This window comes from Camelus bactrianus, chromosome 22 (genome assembly GCF_048773025.1).
Source record: "Camelus bactrianus isolate YW-2024 breed Bactrian camel chromosome 22, ASM4877302v1, whole genome shotgun sequence".
Taxonomy (NCBI): Eukaryota; Metazoa; Chordata; class Mammalia; order Artiodactyla; family Camelidae; genus Camelus; species Camelus bactrianus.
This window is the reverse complement of record NC_133560.1, coordinates 9,951,703-9,974,433: the sequence shown is the minus strand read 5'-3', so window position 1 is coordinate 9,974,433 and position 22,731 is coordinate 9,951,703. Positions and strand designations below refer to the sequence as shown.

Genomic DNA, 22,731 nt, shown 5'->3' with positions numbered 1-22,731 from the left:
CACTTAAGCCAGATGAGATCTAAATAATGATAATAGTTATCTACAACCACAGAGAAAAGAAAAGATGTCACCTTGTCTGCCTGCCCCTGCTTATTCTACATACAGGAGGAAAGTACCTGTCTTCCTTAGCTATTAACTCTCAATTTACTGGACCTGCAGGGATTCAGAAAAGGGGAAAAGAAGATGCAAATGTAGAAGAAGATCAGATCCCTACCCCAGCCACAGTCGTGGGGTGCCAGGCCTTGTAGAGCTGCCAGGCATACAGAAGGCGCGTGAATCCTAACAATTTCCGGAAGGCCTTTGGGGCTGGCTGCGTGAGAACAGCTGCACAGTCCCCCAATGGGTGTCAATGTCAACGCAGACTCGACATTTTCCAGGGGGAGCGGAGCTGAGACAATGCTGTGCTCCCGCCAGACAGGGCTCTGGGCAGGTTAGGGGGGGATGCAGAGGGAGAAGGAAGGTTGCCAGGCAGAATAGCTGCACGTCCAGACTCAGGGGAAAGAGAACAAGGAAGAGTCTTGAAGAAGACTTCAATTCATAGTTCCTGCATTCCAGCCCTCTCAGCGCTTTCTCAGTCTCCCTAGTCAAATATGTAGACACTTAATTTCTGGAATGAATGATCATTAAAGGATTTTTTTTTTAAGGGTAGGGGGAAGAGGAACGCTGGCAGAGTTCTTAGTAAGAAAGCAGAGGGAAGAGAATTCAAAAAATCCCAAGGAATGTAAATAAATGTTCTACAAAGAGACAGGGGTGGTGCCGTGGGATTAGCCTGGATTTTGAAATCAGCTTGATCTGGGTTCATGTCCTGGCTCCGTGGAACCATAGAGAAGCCACGTCAATTCTGGAAGCATCAGTTTACTCATTAAAATAGGCATAATAATACCTAATTGCATCTTATATCATCAGACACAAAGATAAGTCTTGATTAGGACTACAGAGCTAGGGGCACGCAGAAAAACCGAGCAATGCTGGAGTGTGAGCTACTGAGTTTTGTTTTCTTATGGTTATTTTTCCCCCCTGCTACGTTTTTGACACTGTGCTAGCTTAGAATATGCATCTTTTCTAATGCAATTCAGTTCTCTGCTTTCATCCTCTGGCCAAATATTTTTGGAAATATGTAACATAGCTCACTTTTTCATAGAGGAACTCAGACTCAAAAGCCTTCCAGGATCCTTACCGTCATTGTTTGAATTTCTTACCTTGGCCCTGCCATCCCCACCAACATCTTGCCTCCTCGTGTACCATTTGGTTTTGCTTTGCTAGTGCTGCTTTCATCTTTTTCTCACTGCCCGTTTGTATTGGTTACCTATTGCTGCATAACAAATGATACCAAAACTTAGTGGCTTAAAACAAGAAGTACATATTATTTCACAGTTTCTGCAAGTCAGAAAGTCTGGAGCATCTGAGTGGTTCTAACTCAGTGTGTTTTGTCAGCCTGCAGGCAGATGTCAGCCCAGGTTTCCGGCAGCTGAAGGCTTGCCTGGGGCTGCAGAATCTGCTTCCAAATCAGCTCACTCATGTGGCTGTTGGCAGGAGGCCTCAGTTCCTCCCTCCATAGGCCTCTCACCTGGTTACTTGAGCATCCTTACAATATGGCAGATGGCTGTCCCAACAGTAAGTGATGGACGAGAGAGTGAGGGAGCAGGAAGTCCCAGGGCCTTGTATGACCTAATCTCCAAATGCTGTCACCTCCACTCTCTTCTGTTTGTTAGAAGTGAGTTTCTAAGTCCCACCCACACTCAAGGGGAAGGAAATTAGAATCCACCTCTTGAAGAGAGGGCTATCAAACAGTCTGTGGACATTTTAAAACCACCACAACATCTAGGTTAGTCAGCCTTCCCATCATGTCTTCAGTTTCAGGATTTTAAGATTTATTTTGAAAGGTGGTACCCAAGGATATCGAGTTATTCCAGCATATTCCTGGAAACCATGACTGTTACCCTAAATGGTAAAGTTTTTATAGATGTGATTAAGTTAAGGATTTTGAGATGAGATTTTCCTGGATTATCTGGGAAGGTCTTAAATACCATCACAAGTGTCCTTTTAAGAGAGAGGCAGAGAGAGATTAGACACAGACCAGGAGAAGGTGATGTGCAGACAGGTACCTGAGTGATGTGGCCACAAGCCAAAGAATGCTGGCAGCCACCCAAAGCTGGAAGAGGCAAGGAATGACTCTCTCCCGGAGAGAGTGTGGTCTTGTTAACACCTTAATTTCAGCCCAGTGACACTGACTTCAGACTTCTGGCCTCCAGAACTGTGAGAGGATAAGTTTCTGTTGTTTTTAGCCACCCAGTTTATGGTAATAGCAACCACAGGAAGCTGGTACACATGGTTTTCCTTCATTCAGCCAATACATCTTTCGTATGCATCTTTTATTAAGTGTCAGCCACTGTGCTAGGTCTTGGGTCAACAGTGGCTTAAAAAAATACCCTCATGAAACCCTACTTCTAAACGTAGTGACTGCCACATATATGTCCACCACCCCGATCTCTGTCCTAAACCCCAGAACCCTACCTACTAAATATCGTCACTTTGACCTCCCCTGGCCTCTAAGTAACTCAACTGAAACTTGCCCAGTTAAACTATTTTTCTTCTCCCTCTATGCCCTTTTCCTGGTTTTGGTTTTTTGGAATCAACATCCACTCAGATACCCAAGTGGTAAAACTCAGCCTTGACTCCACTCTCACCATCTACATCCTGTCTCAAGTTCTGTGGAGTCTGCCTTAGAACTGTCTTCATTCAGCCCTTTGTGATTTCTTACCTAGAGAAGCTCAGCAACTTCCCGGGACGTGGTGATTTTATAATAAGAAGTATACATTTTGGCCTTCATCCCTGCTCCTGGCACAGAGCTCCTAAAATCCTTGGAATTTCCTAAGTGAAAAGGGGGATAAGGATGCAAAGAATGTCTTTTGTTATTTGTAACAGGCTCCCTCCCACCACCCCAAAATTTATGTTAATGAGGTGACTTCAGGAAAACCTCTGAGGATGATGGGGGCTGGTTGACTGGGGAAATGGCCAGGATCAGTGGGTTGGAGCTGTCAGCCCCACCCCCAACCTCCTTGGGGGAGGGGTGAGGGACTAGAAGTTGAGTTAGTCACCAATGGTCAATGGTTTAATCGATCATGATCATGCCTTTGCAAAAACCTAAAAGGATGGGGTTCAGAGAGCTTTCAGGTTGGTGAACACATGGAGTTGCTGGGAGGGTGGTGCACCTGGGCAGGGCATGGACGCTCCAGACATCCCCCACCCCCAAACTTGCTCTGTGCATCTCTTCTATATGGCTGTTGTATACTTTATAGTAGACTGATAAACATCAGTAAAGTGCCCTCCTGAGTTCTGTGAGCCATTCTAGAAAGTTGTTGAACCTATGGAGGGAGTCATGGGAAACCCTGATTTGTGGCCATTTGATCAGAAGTGTGGGAGGCCTGGGGTCTGGTATTGGCATCTCCGGTGGGGGCCACCTCATGGGACTGAGCTCTTAACTTGTGGGATTTGATGCTATCTCCTGGTAGGTAATGTAGAATTGAATTGGATTGTCAGACTCCCAGTTGGTGTCCACAGAGAACTGGAGAATTGGTTAGTGTGGGAATGAAAAAAATCACAGATCTGGTGTCAGAGAGTTACGTGACTGTAGAGAAACTGAGTTTTCCCAGATTTGCTCAATGGAGTTTCTCTTTCCAGCTGACTGTTGAGCATGAGTTTCTCCACCTTGGCACTCATGACTTTTGGGGCTAGATAATTATTTTTTGTTAATTGCTGAACAAATTCTTTGTTGTTGTGTACTACACTCTGCATTGTGGGATGTTTAGCAGCATTACTGGTCTTTTACCCACTAGACGCCAGTGGCACTCCTCTCCCTGAGTTGTGAAAATTAAAAATTCCTCCAGACATTGTCAAATGTTCCCTGGGGTGGCAATTGCCCATGGCCCAGCACCAGTGTGTTAAGATGACTCTAGAATTTCACCATAAAATATGTCAATGATAAGATATACTTATGGTGTGGTATGCAGGGGACAACGCTGCTGCTGATTGGCCCAACTGGTGTCTTTCTCTCTTTTGCCTTGATTTTTTTTTTCTAGTTGAAGTTATGAGTATGCATAGTTCAACTAGTTCTGCAAGGTTTGTTAGACAAACAACATTCCTCAGTTCTTCACCCCTCCCATTTTCCCTTCTTCAGGGCCAATATTTTCAACTCTCTTAATATTTGCTCCATATGCCTATATGTTGTTGAATCGCTAACTCTGGCTTTTTTAGTTTTTGGCTTTCTTCGTTAACTTATCCATTGCCTGTGGAACATAAGGACTTACCACTACATTCTCCCTCCATGTCCACCACTTCCCACCCCTCCACCCTCTCCATATATTTATATTGTAATTTTGACTTGATAAACATTTATTATTTCTTTTATACATTTACATATGCCTTGTGGGAGTGGGGCTGTGAACTAACCTTTTGTTTTTCCTAGAGTTAACAATTGCCTTTTTATTGTTGCTGCTGTTTATTTGTTCGGTTTTCTCTGTGTTTAAACATTAATTCAATCCCCAAATCTCGATTTCACCTTCCTGACAAAACCTATGAGCATCTCTCCTGCACAATCTGGCCTGGATGCCCTCAACTCTCATACACAGCTGTCAGCCTGGGCTGGTCCTTTGCCATCATCCAGAGAATTCTTCTCATCTCCTGTTTCTGTATGTTGTGCTGGGTTAAGTATTGTACCCCTCCTCACAAATTCATGTTTTTCCCAGAACCTTAGAATGTGGCATTATTTAGAAATAGGCTTAATGTAGGTGTAACTAGTTAAGATGAGGTCATACTGGAGTAGGGTGAGGCCCTTAACCCCACATGACTGATGTCCATATAAGAAGAGGAGAAGAGGTACAGAGACAGACAGGCACAGAGGAAGGACTTTGTGAAGACACAGAGGGAAGGCAGCCATGTGAAGATGGAAACAAAGATTAGAGTTCTGCTGGCCACAAGCCAAGGAATGCCTCGGTCCAACAGAAACTGGAGGAGTCAAGGAAGAACCTTTTCCTTGAGGTTTCAGAGAAAGCATTGCCCTGCTGACACCATGATTTTGGGTTTCTAGCCTTTAGGACTGTGCTGTTTTCAACCACCCAGTTTGTGGTAAGTTGTTGTGGCAGCCCCAGGAAACTATGTCCTTTTGTTATTAGTTTATGTCTTCATTTGGTAGCATATACCTTTCAATGGCTTCCTGGGGAAAAAACATGGAAGTTAATTTTTTTTTTAGAATTTGCATGTCTGAATTATCTTTATTCTGTTCTACACACGAGTGATAATTGGGCTGGGTATAGAACTCTAGGTTGGAGATGACATTCCTTTAGAATTTTGAAGTCACTGCCCCATTCCTTTTTGTTTGTTTACTTGCTTGTTTTTCTCTCTGTGTGCTGTTGAGAATTCCTTATTCTTTCCAATTCCTGATCTGTTGCATCTGACCTATCTTTTTCTACCCTTCAGAAGCTTGGTAGGATGTTTTCTTTATTCCAAGTATTCTTGAAATTTCATAACAATGTACCTTGGTGTGCACTTTTTTTTTCATTATGCTGTGAACTTGAAGTTCCCTTTCAATTCAGAAATTTCTGTTCTTCAAGTTTGGGAAATATTCTTGTACTATTTTGTTGAACATCCTCTCTTTTCAGTTTTCACTATTCTTTCTTTGTGGTACTCTTTTCATTTGCATGTGAGAATTCTTTGGTCTTCAAATTACTTTCTCTTTTCTTCCCTGTTTTCCATCTCTTTGTCTTTCAGACTTACTTTTGGAAACTTTTCCTCAGTTTTGTCTTCCAATTTTTTACAAAGTTTTTTCCTTCTATTTTCACATTCTTAATTTTCAACAAATATGTTTTGTTCTGTTAGGTGTGTGTGTGTGTGTTTTTAAAGCATTCTCTTCTTGTTTCACGGATGCAGTGTTTTTGCTTATCTTGCAAAGGTTATCAGTGACAGTTTTTGGAAGTTTTTTCTCCTTGCATAATTTCTGTTTCCTCCAAGTTTTTATTTTGTTCTCTGACTTACCTTGTAGAGGCTTTCCTCAGAAGTCTCTTCATCCGTGGGTCTGAATGGGCAGAGCTTCTCGATGGTGAGCTTTATTGTGGGGCTCCATGCTGTGCCACTTCTTGGGGCCCCTGTGTCACTATCTTCAGGTATTTCTAACTGAGCTTATCAGACAGAGCAGAGAAGACTCTTCCATCCTTCTGTATGGAAGGCTTTGTGATCAGGCCACCCAAGATAGCTGTTCTCTTGCTGTTTGTACATCCCCTGCTGGACCAGTCCCTGCCTCGCCTGCACCCTACACACATGGCTGCCCTTCCCTCTTAATCACAGAGCCTAACCAGTAAATGCCTGTGTACTTGCCTGCAGCTAGGGATTCTTCTAATCTTCAGAGCAGAGCTATCTCCACTATGATAGTTTATCAAAGGGGTGGTGAGGGGCGTGCTCCTCCGCTGGTTTCCCTGGTAACCAATGAGCCAACCTGACATCAGTACCGCCCCACAGTAGTGAAGCCCCCTCCCCCTGCAGGAGTGAAGACTGCCACCACGTCCTGCCCACCATCTGCCGCGCACGGTGGGCTGTCACTCCAGGACCTGGCTTCCGACATGTCAGATCCCCTATCCAGTAAACCGTGGATACCTCTGTTGCTGATCCCAGGTTCTTTCTTCGCTCTTGGGGCTGGGCAAGCACAGGGCTTGCAGGCCTGTGGGATGCAGCCCAACAAGGGCAAAGACCTGGTTGCCAGCGTTCTGGAAGCTCAACAGGGGCAGAGGGATAAGAGAGGGACATGTCCACAGCCGCTGAATCCCCATTTTTAGTATGATATGCCGGGTATCAGACCCCATCAAGTGGGTCTGATGTCACACAGTCCCTATGTTTTATCCTGCCTGGAAAGCAAACGGTCAGTCTTGGGCCAGAGCGGTGCAGGGGCAGGTACCCAGAAGTGTGGAGTGTAGGGGTTGGGGTCCAGGCATCTAACTGCTACCAAACAGATTTCAATTAGCCTCCATTATTTTGTGCGCTCCCTCCCCACAACTTTGCTCTGGGTTCCAGGAAGTACCTGTTGCTACAGGTTCCTGAGTTGCTCTGCACATTCTTCTGTACAAATCCCGCTGGTTCATGGATTTTCCTGCTGTGAGCTTGGAACTCAGCTCTGGCAGGGCTGCTTGGTCAGTTACTTCCTATCCATATGGTCTCCAGCTCCCAAAGTTCTGTCATTTTCACCTCTCACATTTTCCTTTTAGGTTTATGTCTGTAAAAACTCCCATCATGATCGTTGTAGCAAGGGTTCCCGAGGGACTTTAATCAGGTGCTTGTGTTCAGTCCCATCTCTTTACTCTGAAGAGTCTAGTTTGCCTTTCCAACCTTATCTTGGGTGTTATCCTGGAAGGGAGCTTCGGTATGTCTCTTTTTTTAATTCTTACTATTTATTGAAAGGTAGTTGATTTACAATGTTAGTTTCAGGTGTACACCAAAGCGATTCAGGTATTCATACATATATATGTGTGTGTGTGTGTGTGTATATATATATATACATACATATATATCTTTTCAGTTTCTTTTCCATTACAGCTCACTGCAAGAAATTGAATATAGCCCCTTACGTTATACAGTAGGTCCTTGTTGTTTATCTTGTTTATACACAGTAGTGTGTGTATGTTACTCCCTAATCTGGCTATGTCTTAAGTCTGTTCCGAAATGCCTTGTTCAGCATTCCTCTGTCCAAAACAGCACTTTGGACCAATCATGTCATATCCAGCAAACCCCATAAAATATATTTATTTATATCATAATATCTTCCTATGTAACCGAAGGAATCATAGTTTCATCCGGCGCTTTGCTCAAGCACGTTGCCTCTTCTTTATTCTTCTCCTGCACCTGATCCCCACGTGACACTGGGAGTAAATAAAGAAAGCAGGCTTGGGGGTCGGGGGAGGTTGGTGATTTATTGGTTTGTGACACATGCGGTCAAAAGTCAGCTTGGGGACTTGTCTTATTTAGGATGGCCAGGGAAGCCTGCTTTGATGAGGTGTTGAGTGAGCAGAGGCCACAGGAGGTAAAGGATTAAGCTTGCAGGTATGCTTGGGGGCGTGTGTGTGTCGGGGGGAAGATAGTTCCAAAGGCGCTAGAGGGGAAAGCAGGTGGCCAGTGAGGCTGGAGAGGAAGAGGGAGCGGGAATGTGGTGGGGGACCAGCTCGGTGGGTCCATGATTAGATCGTGACGCTCTCAGGCTCAGGGCAAAGCAGGAGGCAGATCTGTGTGCAGTTGTCAAAATGAGGCTGGTGGGGCCAGTCGGACCTGGGCTTGGATCTCCATCACTTACTAACCTCCCACAACTTACTTCCCCTGCCCCCAGCCTCGGCCCTCCCTTCTGTGAAATTGGGGATAAGAGGAAGGCCTATTTCTTAGGGTCACTGTGAGGATGAAATGAAGCAACGCATATAAAGTGCTTCACAAAAGTCCTCAGTTACTATCATATTGTTACTAAATGCCAGAGATTGCTGTGTCTCCTGATCAGACTCCCACCTCACCCTTAATCCTCCATAACAGTGTTGTGTTGGGAGGGAGGTGGGATTGGTAGAAGGGGTCTTGGGGTGGGGGGTGTCTATTATAAAATAGTAGACTTTGTAGCATCTTCGGGAACAGCACTGTCTCTTTCAGAAGTCAGGTGTGTTTCAGGGCATTACCCAAATCCCGTGACATTAGTGAGATTTGTGGTTCAACAAAGCCACCGACAATTCTTCTGGCCCAGTGGCCTCTTTCTTGATTTCCATCACTCCAGGAACCAAGATACTGGGGCAGCGGGAGGGAAGTGTCCACCCCGGGCTGAAGATCAGACTCACGAGGAAGCTTCCAGCTGCCCGAGGCTACCTGGGGCCCCCACCTGCAGGATGCTAGGGTGTAGCTTTAATTGGCCCATCTCACCACACAGCATGCCAACAGCCCTGGAATGTTTCCTCAGACGAGGCAGTCTCTGACTTACAGGAATGAAGAGTCACCTTTAATTCTTGGGTCCAGAAGGATCCCAAATGAATTTAGAATAACTAAAGACTCTCAGTTCAGAAGGACACTTTAAAAAGCAACCAATAATTACCGTTTCAGAGCCATGAAGCAGCCCGGAGAGACCGAGGCCTGTCCGTAAGAGACCAAAGAAAGAATTCTGTTTACCAACTTTTCATTTACGCTCCACCTACTTCCAAAAAGAATCTGGGGTGGCTGCCTGGAGAAAGCAAACAAGAATCCCAGCTCTAAGATTTTGCCCACTGCTAAAACTCTGGGGATGGATCTATCAGAGTGGGTTATTTGCCACAAGGGAAAAGAAATAGATTATGGATCCAAATGAATCACACGGAGGGACCAGATACTTATACACGTAATATACATTGAAAAGAGAAACCAGGAGGAGGGCATAGCTTAGTGGTAGAGCATGTGCTTAGCATGCATGAGGTCCTGGGTTCAATCCCCAGTACCTCCATTAACATCTATTTAGATAACTAAACCTAATTGCCTCCCCCTACCAAAACAATTAAAAAATAAAAAGAAATTAAAATTAATTAAAAAAAATATACAGATGCCATTCCCAAAGCTACTTTTCCTAGCATCATCAGGGAATGGAATTTTAAAAGCAAATGTTGCCATATTTAAATCACTGATTGGTCTCTGGTCTATGCACTGAAATTCTATCATTAAAATTCTTAAGGCAAATGTTCCGGGAAAGTGACAGGTGTAAATGTATCCATTTATCAGGTGGTTCCCATTGCAACAGTTGGTCTCAGAGTGGATGCTAGTTTGGGGCAGAAGATTTGAGAGTCTCGACTCCTGGTATTGCAGGAGGAAGGACAGGATGGGCTGGGGTGGGGCATGGGTGGCGGTGGTCTCACTGCACGGGGGGGCGGGTGCCTGGTGCTGAGAGTGGGGGTCGCAGTGGAAAGAAGACGTGCGTAAATGTGTGAGAGCGAGAAACTGACATTTGCTGAGCATCTAGTCTACGTTCAGGCTTTTAAATGCTATCTTTGCAGCAACCCTGGGAAATCAGTGTTATTATTCCTAGTTTTATTAAGGAGGAAGCTGAGACTCAGAGAGGTGAGTGATGGGCCCAAGTCACACAGCTAGAAAGGAAGTGAGTCCTGGCTTGTTCAAAACGTGAGCCGGCACCGGCCCATCCACAACCGTGGCACGTGCTGACCCCTTAGCTCCCGGAAGTCTCGACCTGGGGGTGCCTCAGGGGTTCTCTCGTTCAGCTTCCTCCTCTGGGCGGGCAGGGAAGCAGAAGCCCAGAGGCCCGAGGCATCTTGACGGCTGGCCGGGCGATAGCAGAGGCTCGCCCCGAAGCCCGGCCCTGCAGTCCAGGGTCCTGCTGCTGTTTGCGAACGACCACACACTTCAGCCGCCTGGACGGCTGCCGCGACCGCGACCCGGCCTCACGCGGCCGAGCTCCCGAACGCTCTCCAAGCCCACAGCCGTTTTCAAAAGTGGAAAATTTCAGCCGCCACACCTGCTGAGAAGTGGGGCCTATTTTGCACTGGAAGCCGCTTTATTTACCATACCTGACCTCGGTCTGCATCAGAGAACATTCTTCAGGATCTAGAGACTTGCAGGTCAAATCCTGCTGCAGCCCGCGCTCGGGGTGGGGGGCGGGGGCAGGGGTGCTTCTGCCTGTCAAGTATTTCCAGGCTAAGTGGCCTGCGGCTTGGAAATATTTTTGACATAGTGTGTTTTTTGTTGCTTATGGGAATCGATTTTTTTTAAAAGGTAAATATTGGCATGAATTCCAGTGCAAACACAGACTTCCATATATCATTCACAGGTAAATTAAAATTAACATCACTTTTCCTAGTGGCCTGTTGACAAACTCTGCCAAATTTAGGCAGTTGGGATATTAGAAATCAAGTTGTTTGAAACTCACTATGACATATATGAAATGGTTTAATATTTTCAACCAAAGGCATGTGTCTAGTTCTTATTGGGTGGGGGTTGAGGGGGAGAAAGAAACAATAACAACAAAAAAATTTAAGTTTTCAGAACTATTCAACCATTAGGCACATAGCTGACATTTTAAAAGTATCTTCCCTGTGCTGGACACTGTTTTCCCTATAAGTTATTATTTGATGGAAGCCAGTCCGTCTTCCTGGGGTCAACGCTCAGCTTTGCCATATACTGTGTGACCTAGGGCAATTTACTTACCCTCTCTGTGCCTCCACTTTCCTCATCTGTAAAATGGGGATAGTAGCAGTCCCCATCCAAATGGCAGGGCTGTGAGGGTGAAAGGAGATTATCCTTCTAAGGCATTTAGTACAGGAGCTGGCCTGGAGTCGGCACTCAGTACAGGTCAGCAGCTGTTACCTTCTGACTCACAGACACACCCAGTAAGTCTTCCGGTCCGCACTTGGTGAATGCAGGCTGTGGGCTCACGGAGGGTGTGTGCCCCAGAGCCACACAGGGAGTCTGGGGCAGAGCTGGGGCTTGAACTCAGACCTTTCTACCTGTGAAACTAAACCCAACAGAGAACCAGAGTGGGCCCGAGTGTGACTTCAGGCAGGTAGATGGTGGAGGGAGTGAGGTGGCTTTGAGAAGCAGGGCCACCCACGTATCTCTCCTGGGGTTGCTGTAGCTCCTTCTTTTTAACAAGTGTAATGAACAGAAAAGAACACTACTATTACTGTGAAATTGGTTGGCCTAAGAAGAATTTCATTTTAGGAGAGAAAACTGTTCTCATTTGATGTGAAATGTGAGGCGCCCTGAGCAGAGCCCAGGACGCTGGTCCTCACCCTATCAGCCCCAACGGCCCCTCCTTACAGGAAATTCTTTGTAAAATCCCCTTTCCCGTCCTGAAATGAATTGAGATGAAATGCACCCACACACGTAATTCCCTCTCCCAAACTAACATAATGCCTTAGTTGTCACAGAAAGAGAAATGAAAATAATTAATGTTACAAACATGCGTGCGCCAATATCTAGACATAAGGGCGTGGCCACACCCAGGGACATATTTGAAGTGATCAGTTATGTGAATACATTTGGATTTAAGAGAAGTACGACAATAATTGAGTGAAGGTTGCTGAAACTTCCTTCTCCTTGATAGTTTGAAAAAGAGCCAACTAAGTATGTGTGTCTCTTTCAAACACAGAATCCCCTAGAGCTGTAGACGGACACAGGTGGGTCTGCAGGTAACTCAGGCTGCACCCTGAGCAGCTTTGTTGTCAGTGATGCATTTTTTCTGAAATGGTGATTCAAATCTTGATAAAGTTCCAAATCAAACAAAATATCATCTTCTCTAAATTTACACAAGAGTTACATTCGGGAAATTCAGTGTATGTTAAACTGTACAAAAAAAAAAACAACTTTGTGTTTATGTGTAAAGCTGAGCTAGGCTCTAGGTGAGCTCATTATAAACAGGTTTTTCACTTTCATGGATGCCTGATGGATCACTGGAAAGGCGTATGGGATTATAAGTTAAAATGTGAAAGGTAGACCTATGAAATTTCTAGAAGGAAATGAAGAGACAGGAAAAGATTACTTAGCATCAGAATGTATTAACCTGAAAGGAAACGTTAATGAGTTTTATTCTCTAAAGATCCTGTTTCATCCAGTGACACTTTGAGGAGAGTGAAAAGATGAGTCACAAACTAGAGAGGAGATCCGTAATCCATGTATTCATCAAAGAAGTTGTACCCAGAATACATAAAGAGCTACAAACTATAAAAGAAAAAGCATAGACTTAACAGTAAACTGGGCAGAGGCTTGAGCAGACACTTCACAAAAGAGGGTATCCAAATGGCCAGCAATCGCAGTGAGATACCACAGCACACCCTCCAGAATGGCTAACATGAAACAGATAATACTAAGTGTTGACAAGGAAGCAGGGCAACAGGAACTCTCCTAATGTGCAGATGGGACTGTCAACGGCTACAACAACTTTGGAAAACTTTTCAGCTGTAGCTGCTAAGGCTGTGTATATGCCTGTCCCATGGCCCAGGTGCTCACTCTGTGGTGAATGCCTAGGAGAAATGTGTATGTCTGTCAATCAGGAAGTACACGGGGGAATGTTCAGGGCAGCGCTACTTCTAATAACATCAAAGAACCCAAGTGCCCATCAAGAACCGTCTGCAGCAACATGAAGGAATCTCTGACACATGAATGTGAGTGGAAGAAGCCAGACCCAAAAAATATACTTGGCATGATGTCTTTCCAAGGAGGTTAAAAAAAAATAGAATTCCTGGTGTTAGAAGTCAGGGCGGTGGTTATCCTGGATGGATGGTAGCGGCCGCGAGGGGATCTGAAGGAGTTTTAGGGGTGCTGATAATCTCCTGGTTTGGGTCTGGGAGCTGGTTAGATGGATATGTCCACTTTGTGAAAACTCATCGTGTGTACACATAGATGCACACACTCTTCTGTATGCACGCCATAGTTCAATAACTTTACAGTGAATATTGGGAAAAAATTTCAGCCCCTATCTGCTAAATGCCACTGGCTCCCCGCCAGTCACTGGGACAGCTGAAAATGCCCCACTCATTTGCAAAACACCCCCAAAGATTCCCCCCGTGAGAACTCCTGGCCCAGACAAAAGGGATTAAGACAAAAGCCTGGGGAAATTCTCCACACAGGAAAGTCACTGGGATCGAGGGGTTTATTGGTTCGCATCCAGGAGGAGATGCGAGGAAGAGTCTGTAGATGATGCTCAGGAATAAGGAGGGGATTGGAGGTTGGAAGGGGTTGCTCCAGAGCGACCAGGGATGCAGCCCCACGTGTTGGCCGGGCTGTGAGTTCTGGAGCAGCAGGGGCACCAGCTGGTGGTGCTCTGTTGGCCCACGCTCCACGCCCACGGGTGTGGGTGCTGGGAGCCAGGAGCTGGGGGCGGGGGGGCGTTCTGCCAGGCCAGCAGGATGAATGGAGGACAAGGTGGGAGGTTGGGGTCTGCATCCAGTGAGTGTCTGGGGGAGACAGCCAGTGCTCCCTGGGGTGTTTCTGAGCCCAGAGAACAAGCCTTGAGGCTACTGGTCACAGGTGGGAGATCAGAGTCAGCAGAGCACCAGTTACCAGGTGGGAAAGGGCACAGCTCTGGATGCCAGCGGGTCTCAAACAGTGGTGGGGTGGTGGGGCAGTCAGGACACCTTCCTTCCCAGGCCGGGATGGTGTGGGCCCCTCCTCTATACACCTTGGGGCAGAGGCATCTCATGGGTGTCCCCCGTCAGAACACATATGAGATGGGTGAGTCTTAGACCCTCGCCTCCCCAGGTGTAAACTTTTTAAGTGGCTGGATTATGTGAATCTGAGGGGAAGGAGTAGGGGTACCCTAGTGGGTGTTGAAGCAGCAACTGGGTTCCAACCTGTGTGGTTGTGTTTATAATTTACCAGCCAGTACAAGTGTGTCTTTACATGCTGGCTGAAGGTCAGCCCAGTCTAAACACTCTATCTGGATGAGAATCAGGGGAGGCCATCTGAAAGACGTTTTTATCCAGGAGACATCCAGGCAGCATACACGTCTCTCTCATAACTAATTGCACAAACCACCTGAGAAACAACACAAAGTGGGCTGAGGCAGTTCACTGGGTGTTGACTGTACATGGAGAGAGAGGGGAAGAGGTATCTCAGCTGGAAGTCAGCCCAGGGGGAGACGGTCCCTTGGTTAAGATGAAGTTCATAGCAGTTGCTGTGAAAGCACCGTGCCTAGAAGAGCAGCAGTTTACACATCATCATGCTGACTCCTCTCTCATTTAAAATAGTCCTACAAGGAGTTAGTCCAGGGCTGGTAGGGTGGTTCCATGGTCACAGGGGTACCAGGTTCTTCATATTACTGCTTCACCATTTTTAGCCTTTGCTTTCATCCTCTAGTTTGCCTCATGGCCCAACGGAGGCTGCCAGAGCTCCAGCTACCTCTTATGCATTCCAGAAGGGAGGATGGAGGGAAGGGCAATTGGATACTCCATCTAGCTGGCCTCTTTTAAGGAGCATCCTTGACCCTGCCTAATGAAGACGTGGAGTAATTTCCAGGATATCACAGAGAAAGTGAGAGCAGCAAGACCTCAAGAAAACAGAATTGGAGGTCTTCCAGTAAGTCAGATCTGCAGCCGGCATTTTGCAGAGCATACTGGAGAGGGGAAAATGCCTCTTTAGAAACCAACAGTTAAGTACTTGATTTATGAGCACTGGGAGATGCAATTAGCAACAAGAACTCTGGGCCCACAAAGCATCCTGGGAGAGGGCAGAGGGCAGAGGGCAGAAGGTTAGGTTCAGCTGAGTCTAGATGCTGGAAGAGAGAGAGGATCCAGCCAGATCAGAACAGAGGGTGGCCTCTGATGTACCTGTGCAGGGGGCTTCCGGCTCTTTGGTGATGAGGGACCAGTGTAAATGCCAGTTCACCATCATGTGACACATTCATCTGTGTCTGACACACCCCACACAGGCAGTCAGCTTCCTAGAGTCCTTCCTGAACCCCTTCCCAAGACACTGGGAGTCTTAGACTCAGGGCACTAGCCTCATCACAAAATTCAATCTCTAAGTTTAACCAATGCCAAATCATTTCTGTTCAGTGGTGGGATGGGAAGCTGAGATGTTCCGGAGCCTTGGGAAAGCCTATCATCTGGCTTCTTCTGATGGCTGCGCACGGGGACAGCCTTCCCGTCCCAATGCCACAGGCACACGAGTTGGAATCCAGCCCCATGGCCGGGCAAGTTCAGGACATCTTGCATTTCCTAGCGGTTGGCCCCTACCCCCTCCGCTGCTCCCACCCCAGCCCCACAAGTTCATTATTTCAAATAAGATCTTTTGAGCCTTGACTGAATATGCCAGCAGTGCTCTAGGTGCAGGTGATCAGGTCTGTCCCTGCAAATGCAGGAGAATGAAAGGGGGACCCATTTCATATGTTCAACGGTTGAGAGTTCTAATCAAGTTAACAAGCCATTAATACAGTCCGCTCTAAAATCTTCTCCCGACAAATGTGCCTTCCTGACTATCAGAGAGGTTTGCCATGTGAGCAGATGGGCTCCTTTCGCCCCATTTTAGAAGCAAAGACAGAAATCTAGATTTGATGTGAAATCTCCCAATTTTAAAATGGTGACCCCCCCCCCCCGTTCAGTTTATCAGATACCATGAAGCAGAACAGACGTCATCTGGGGGCCACACGTGGCCCGCGGTCTGCTCTGTTGCCACTTCTGTGTCCCCTGCCTCTGTGCAGTTCTCAGCGTTGTGGGGGAGGTGGTCTGCATTTGGTTGATTTATATTTCCACAGATTCCAATCTCCAGAATTATTACATTTTGGGCATTTTCAATGTCACCCTCGAGCCAACAGCCAACTATGCAGGAAAACAAAAAAAGAAAAAAGGAAAGAAAAAGGAATCAAGGAATTGAGTTGGATTTCAGAGACCTGAGACTCTGCCCCAGGGTTCACAGGTCCGCTTCAGCTCGCAGCGGTCGGAGGTCCTGCTGCTCAAAGCCTGCATCCCTGGCTCTGCGGAGTCTCTGTGCCGACAAGGAGGAGTTGCGGGCGCCCTCCAGTGGACAGAGGGAGGCACTGCCGAAAGCCGGCGGGCTGGCTGGAGGCTGTGGAGAGCGGCCTTGGCTTGGGGGCAGGGGGTCGAAATCACCTGACTTGGCACCAGGGACACAGAAAGGCAGCCGGCTCCCCGCAATTCAAGAATTACTTGAAATACTAACAATGTAAATAATAACCATAACCATAACAATAATGATAATAAATAGAATGGCAAAGATAGAATAACTAATATTTAACAGCTTATGATTTACAATTCACCAGAGGTGAGGGCTTAAGTTATGAGGGCATCTGGGGGAAGAGCATTATAGCCAGTGCAAAGGCCCTGGGGCAGGGAGCATTTTTGCAGGTTCAAAGAACAGTAAGAAGTGCAGTGTGGCTGGCGTGGATGAGCAAAGAGGGGAAGTGGGAGAGGAGAGGGCAGAGGAGGAATGAAGGTTGCGGGGAGGGTGGAGGACGAGCACGTCCAGGTCTTTATTCTGAGGAAAGCAGTGGCCACTAGAGGGGCCACCATCGCAAATACCCTCCTTGTCCCCAGTGCCACACCCGCTGTCCTGCTGTTTCCTTGTTCAGCAAACGTCTATGCCATTTCTAGGCTCAGGGGACCCAAGAGGCAGTTGCTGATGACTGCCCTCAGAGACGCCCCAGGCTGGTGGAAGGGACTGAGGAGGGACGAGAGTGCGGGGAGCTGAGTGGAGAGCTTTGTGAGTGATGTGGGTGTGATGGGGCCCGGGCCACCTGGTCCTCCAGTGGTCTGTTGTGGTGGTGGCCGGACCAGAGGTCTTCATCAGGTAGCCTGTCCCTGGTGGATGTGTTGACTGGGGCCAGTGGACCTGAGTGCAGTGGCAGAAGTTGGGGCTTTGTTGCCAGGGCAGAGGGATGGGAGAGGTGTTCAGAGAAGACTCAAGGTCACCTGTGTGATTTTAACCCAAAACCCTTGCAGCAGCTGTGGCCTCCTGCCCAGGTCCCTTGGTGCTGGGGACAAAGCTGAGCACACAGAAGAGGCTGCAAACCCTCATCCCAGCATGGCTGAGCTGCCCCCTTCTGTCCTCAGAAGGAGGAGGGGACAGAATGGGGTGTCTGGCCCGTCTCCCAGGTCCTCCGCTCCTATCCTATGCTTTATGGGATGCGATTCCCGGATTTCAAACTCCCTGAACAGATGTCACTTGTGCAGGGGCATGCCAGGTCATTTTTGAGAAAGTTCACTCTGGCCACACGGGGGAGATGGGCCTGAATGGGAGAAAGGGTGAAGGTGGGGGCAGATCATTCTTTATGGTCCCAGAAGCACTTTTGAAAGCGGAATGACCCTACTTGGAGGTCTGTTTACCCTGCTGGGTGTCTGGGTTAGTTCTGGAATCAGCTGTGTCTGATAGGGTGGGAGTCAGGCAGCATACTAAATGCCTCCCTTTCAAAAATGCTGGGCCAACAGGGAGGTCTCGGGCAGCCTTGTTTGCAAACCGCAGAAACCACCTGCAGTGAGTTTAAGCAGCAATGGAATTTATTACGGGACACCGGGGGGCTCTGAGCATCTTTTGAGCGGCCCGAGAACCAGGCTAAGAGGCTCTGTGGTGGGAACGCAGCCCAGATGTGCCACCACAGGGCAGCTCCAGGGAGTGGAACTGTGCCCAGTGCCAAGAAGAGCCACCGCACAAAAGGGTCCAGACATAACCCTAGACCTTCTGCCACTGGGCCTTGCCGCCTCCCCGCGACCTGTGGGAACCGGCTTCATCTCAGAGCCGCTGGCTCGGAATCATGTTCTGCTGCTGGTGCATCTGACTGGAGGGTCTGGTCACCTGCCTGCACCCTGGTTTCTGGGAAACAGACTTTCTGGCCCCTCTGGGGAGTCAGGGACTCAGGAGGAGGGAATTCTCCAAAGTGGTGGAGGGCGCTCACGATTCCGGACAAGCAGAAGGACAAACGTGTGTTACAAGTAAATAAGGGGGAATCATTTCAAAGCTCAGGCCATCGGGTACCCCATTGTCTGAAAGCAGAGACAGCACGTGTGCTACTGGCTTCTGTCATTAGGAAGGATGATGTGGGAGGGGCACAGGAATCCCAGAGCACGCCCCAGCCCTGGTCCGCGATGCTTCCATCGTCACTATGTGCGCAGTCCCAGGGCAGAGTGGAGTGCGGAGTCAGCGCTTCCCTCGGGCGCCCTTCATTCCCCTCACTTCCCAGGAGCGTACTGAAGGCTTAATCTGTTCTAGACCCTGGGGGGACAGGAACACCCTCTTCTCTCACCCCCCAGGCTCCCTGAGAATCAGCAGGAATCCTAGCCCTCTTCCTTCCCAATCCATCAACTCCGTGGAGACCAGTGGTCGGGCACAGCTCTTGTTGCGGGATGAGCCCTGCACGGAGGCCACGGGCAGGGCCACATGTCCTGATTCTTCTGTATGTGTAACGTGTACGAGGCCTTGAGAAGAGAAGCCCCCATGCCTGGACTTGCCCGGAAAGCCCCTTAGCTAGATCACCCAATTGATTTGGTACATTCTCTCGTTTCCTTGTGGCTGCAGTGTTGCTCAGTCTCTCCCTCCCAAGAACAGAAGTAGTCCCCTCTCTTCCCGTTTCCACAGCACATCCCTGCGCCTCTCCACAGGCTGTTCCTTCTTCCCGCCGTGCCTTTGGTGGCAGCGAGACGGAAGCCGGAGATAGGGAGTGAGATATGGTGGTATCTGTGGACACAGGACCTGTGCACGTTCCACCTCTGGTCTGCCCCGCAGAGCCCCCATCAGCACTGCACAAGGAGCCCGCTGCTGCATCATTTGTACTAGTGGAAACCTGGACACAGCTAAATGTCCATCAAAAGGGGCGTGGTCATAGATGCAGTGGCCTCTCCCTGGCATGGACTGTGATGCCCTGGTTAAGACAAAGCATTCCAGAAGAGTGGTTAAGCATTTGTGCTCTGAAGACAGATAGCCCAGGTCTAAATCCCAGCTTGGCTACTTACTTGCTGTGTGATCTTGGGCAAATCATTTAACCTCTCTGTGCTGTGGTGTCTCCCATCTGTAAAATGGATGATAATAAAAGCCCCTGCCTCACAGGGCCATTGTGAAGATAAAAGAAGATTTGTATTAGGTATATCATAGGATGATCCTCAAAATTTATTAAGTGGGCTCATAGCGCGCCCTCTGGTGGTGGTAACGTGTAGCGCCGCAGGGCCCTAACAACGTTGGGGCACCAGAAAAACGTTGCTGATTCTCACCAGGATTTGGGACGCTTTACTCTGGATTGGGGGCTGGTGGTCTCGCCAGATCTCCGTGCAGTGCAAGAAGCCTTTCCCTTTATTGTTTTGTAAATTGTCACTGTCTGGGGTTTTCAGATGTAGTAACTGAAAACACTGGGTGTCCGGTTAGATTTGAATTTTAGTAAATCATGGATAATTTTTTAGTATGAGTATGTTGCATGATTGCATGGAACGTACTTCTGCTAAAAAAGATTATTCGTGGTTTATCTGAAATACAAATTCCTATATTTTATGTGTCGTGCCTGTGGGAGGGGTTCCTGTTGTGGAGGAGGGGAGGGAAGGAGGGAGGGAGGAGGTTGGGGGAGGGGGAAGTGTGCGAGGAAGGGGGCGCAGGTTCAGCAGGGGGCCGTAGTGACATCAGTTTTCTGTGTGGCTGGGGTTGCCGGGGTCCCTTGCTCTAGGACAGTGCTGCTCAACCCCGTCATGCTGAGACCACTTGGAAGCTCGGAAAGTCCATTGATTCCGATGTTCTTGGTTTGATGAAGGAGTAGGCTTGGCTTTCTTGAAACTCCCAGGCAATTCACATTTGTAGCCAAGGTTGAGAATCACTGCTCAAGGAGAGCTGGTCCTGCACAGGGGTGTGTGTGTGTGTGTGTGTGTGTGTGTGTGTGTGATCCCCAAGTTTACCAGTGTGGGGTCCTTCCTGAGAGACCATGTCTGCATTACGGAAAGGCCTGGGACTCTTTCCCAAATGTTTCTAGCCATCCCCCCACCACCTTCCACACTCCCACCCTGGGGGCCTGGGAGGGGGATTTACACGTTACTGATCACTTCCTGCCTTTGATTTCCTGTTCGCATTGAGCACTCAATCTCATTCCTGTCTTTCCCCGGGACTGTTTCTTTCTGTCCCTGTCAACTTAATGCTGGTTTTCAATGACCACCAGCCCACAGGGGTCAAGTTTAGCAGATGTTTCCTAAAGGTCTGCAGTGAACAAAGGGTGTCATCCCCGAAGTAAATTACTCTGCCCTCCAGTCCCCACCCCACCCCCGCCCCGCCATTGACTCCTACAACTCCTACAAACCCTGCTTCCTCCAGCTGTCAGCATGCAGCTGCTAGCCAGATTCCAAGCTGCTGTTCCCTTTTAATCAGAACAATTAAACCCCTTTTTCTACACATTTCCCGCAAGTCCAGGTATGTCCAAAAGAGATACACCATCCCTGCGAAGAACTGGGCGATGCTCTTCCTAGGCAAGCCGGCGCCAGCTGCAGCCAGGGTTTTGCAAAACAGCATCTCCCTCTTCCTCCTACATGTGCAAATCCTCAGAGATTTTAGCAAGTTATTTTAATAGCTAGAGGGCCCTGCTGACTTCGGTGCAAATATTCTGGCCAGAAAACCAAAGTCCTTGGATAAAACCCAATAGTTGGGGGTGGGGGGGGAACAGGGGTCCCCTGGTCCCAGGGGAAGGCAGCTGCGGTCCCGGCAGATGTTCCTAAAGACCTGGGTTTGGGCCACATCTGTCCTGTGGGGACGCTGCAGGAAAATGGAGTGCGAAAGCACGGCCATATCCCAGGTCTCTGGCGAGTCCCTGGGATGCGCCCCATCAAGTGAGGGTCTTTGGCTTTGCACAGGCAAGAATTCAAGAGGGAGCCTAGCAGAGTGAGAGCAGATTTATTCAGGGAGACACTGACTCCTCAGACAGAGTGCAGGCCGACACAGAAGGCCAGAGAGTGGGAGTGTTTAGTTCTTATGGGCTCTGTAACTTCATCTGCTAACAAGCGGGAGTTTATTCCAACTACTTTGGGGAAGGGGTGGGGATTCCCTGGAATTGGGCCACTGCCTCCTTTTTGGCCTTTTATGGTCAGCCTCTGAACTGCCATGCCACAGTGGGAGTGCCATTTATCATGCTAATGTATCATAATGAGCATGTAATGAAGCTCAAGTTCTACTGGAAGTCAAATCTTCTGCCATCTCGGGCCTCAAGGTCTACCGGAAGTTGAACCTCCCGCCATCTTGGTTCTAACCAGCTTTTGTCCTAGCCTCAATTGCTGTGCGATTCTTTTTGTGGTTGCACCCTGCCCCCTCTTCTCCTGTCTCTGGGAGAGCAGCAGAAGGGGGGCAGGAGAGAGGGAGGAAGGGGATGGGAGAGAAAGCAAAGGAGGTGAGGGTTAAAACAAAATGACTTAGATCCCTCTAAGACAGTCTCTAATCCTCCAGGGAAAGAAGTGAGAGAGAAGCAGAAGGAGGCACCGTCCTGGTGAGGATGAGCCCTGATGTCCAGCTCCCCTCCGCTCCCAGGGTCCGCAGGGAGGCAGCCGCAGCCAGCTTTGGTCATATGGTATGGACGCCTCTCAGCCAAGCTGCCTGGGAAGCCAGGTTCCTGAAGTCCAACTGTATTTCTTCCTTCTCCATAAGGTGGCCTGGGTTGGGGACATTGAGTCTCTCGCTTCCTTGGAGAGCTGCATAAATCTGAGAGGTCTTTGTGCCAGCAGGGGCGTGGGACTAGGGTGCAGTCCAATTCTATTGAGAGACTGAGAGGCTCTTGTGTCTTCTGCCTTTCAAAACAGTCCACAGGATACTAACGTTAAACAAGTTATAAACGTTCTTTTCCTTCTTCTTCTCTTCTCCTCCTCTTCCCCTCCCTCTCCCTTTCCTCTCTCCCCTTTCTTCTTCTTTTTTTTTAATTAAAGTATAGTTGATTTACAATATTGTGTTGGTTTCTGGGGCAGAGCACACTGATTCACTTATACATACATATTCTTTTCCATTATAGGTTATTATAAGATATGGAATATAGTTCCCTATGCTATGCAATTGGACTTTGTTGTTTGTTTATTTTATATATAACAGTGTGTATCTGCAAATCCCAAACTTACAATTTATCCCTTCCCCTCATTCCACTTTGGTAACCATAAGGTTGTTTTCTGTGTCTGTGAGTCTGTTTCTGTTTTGTAACTAAGTTCATTTGTGTCATTTTTTTTTAGATTCCACATATAAGTGATAGCATGTGATACTCGTCTTTGTCTGACTTGCTTCATTTAGTATGATAATCTC

General features: G+C 48.0%; 1 long non-coding RNA gene across 27 annotated transcripts in view; it reads left to right on the top strand.

The window, feature by feature from the left end:
- Positions 1 to 22,731, top strand: part of LOC123613430 (uncharacterized) — a 463,022-nt gene that overhangs the window by 268,454 nt on the left and 171,837 nt on the right. For 22 of the 27 annotated variants that reach the window (XR_012501545.1, XR_012501555.1, XR_012501546.1 and 19 more), the window contains one exon: positions 21,895 to 22,015. The exons of the other annotated variants lie outside the window; for them this stretch is intronic. This is a non-coding gene — a long non-coding RNA (uncharacterized LOC123613430). The remainder of the gene's footprint in view (positions 1 to 21,894; positions 22,016 to 22,731) is intronic. 27 annotated transcript variants of the gene reach the window in all.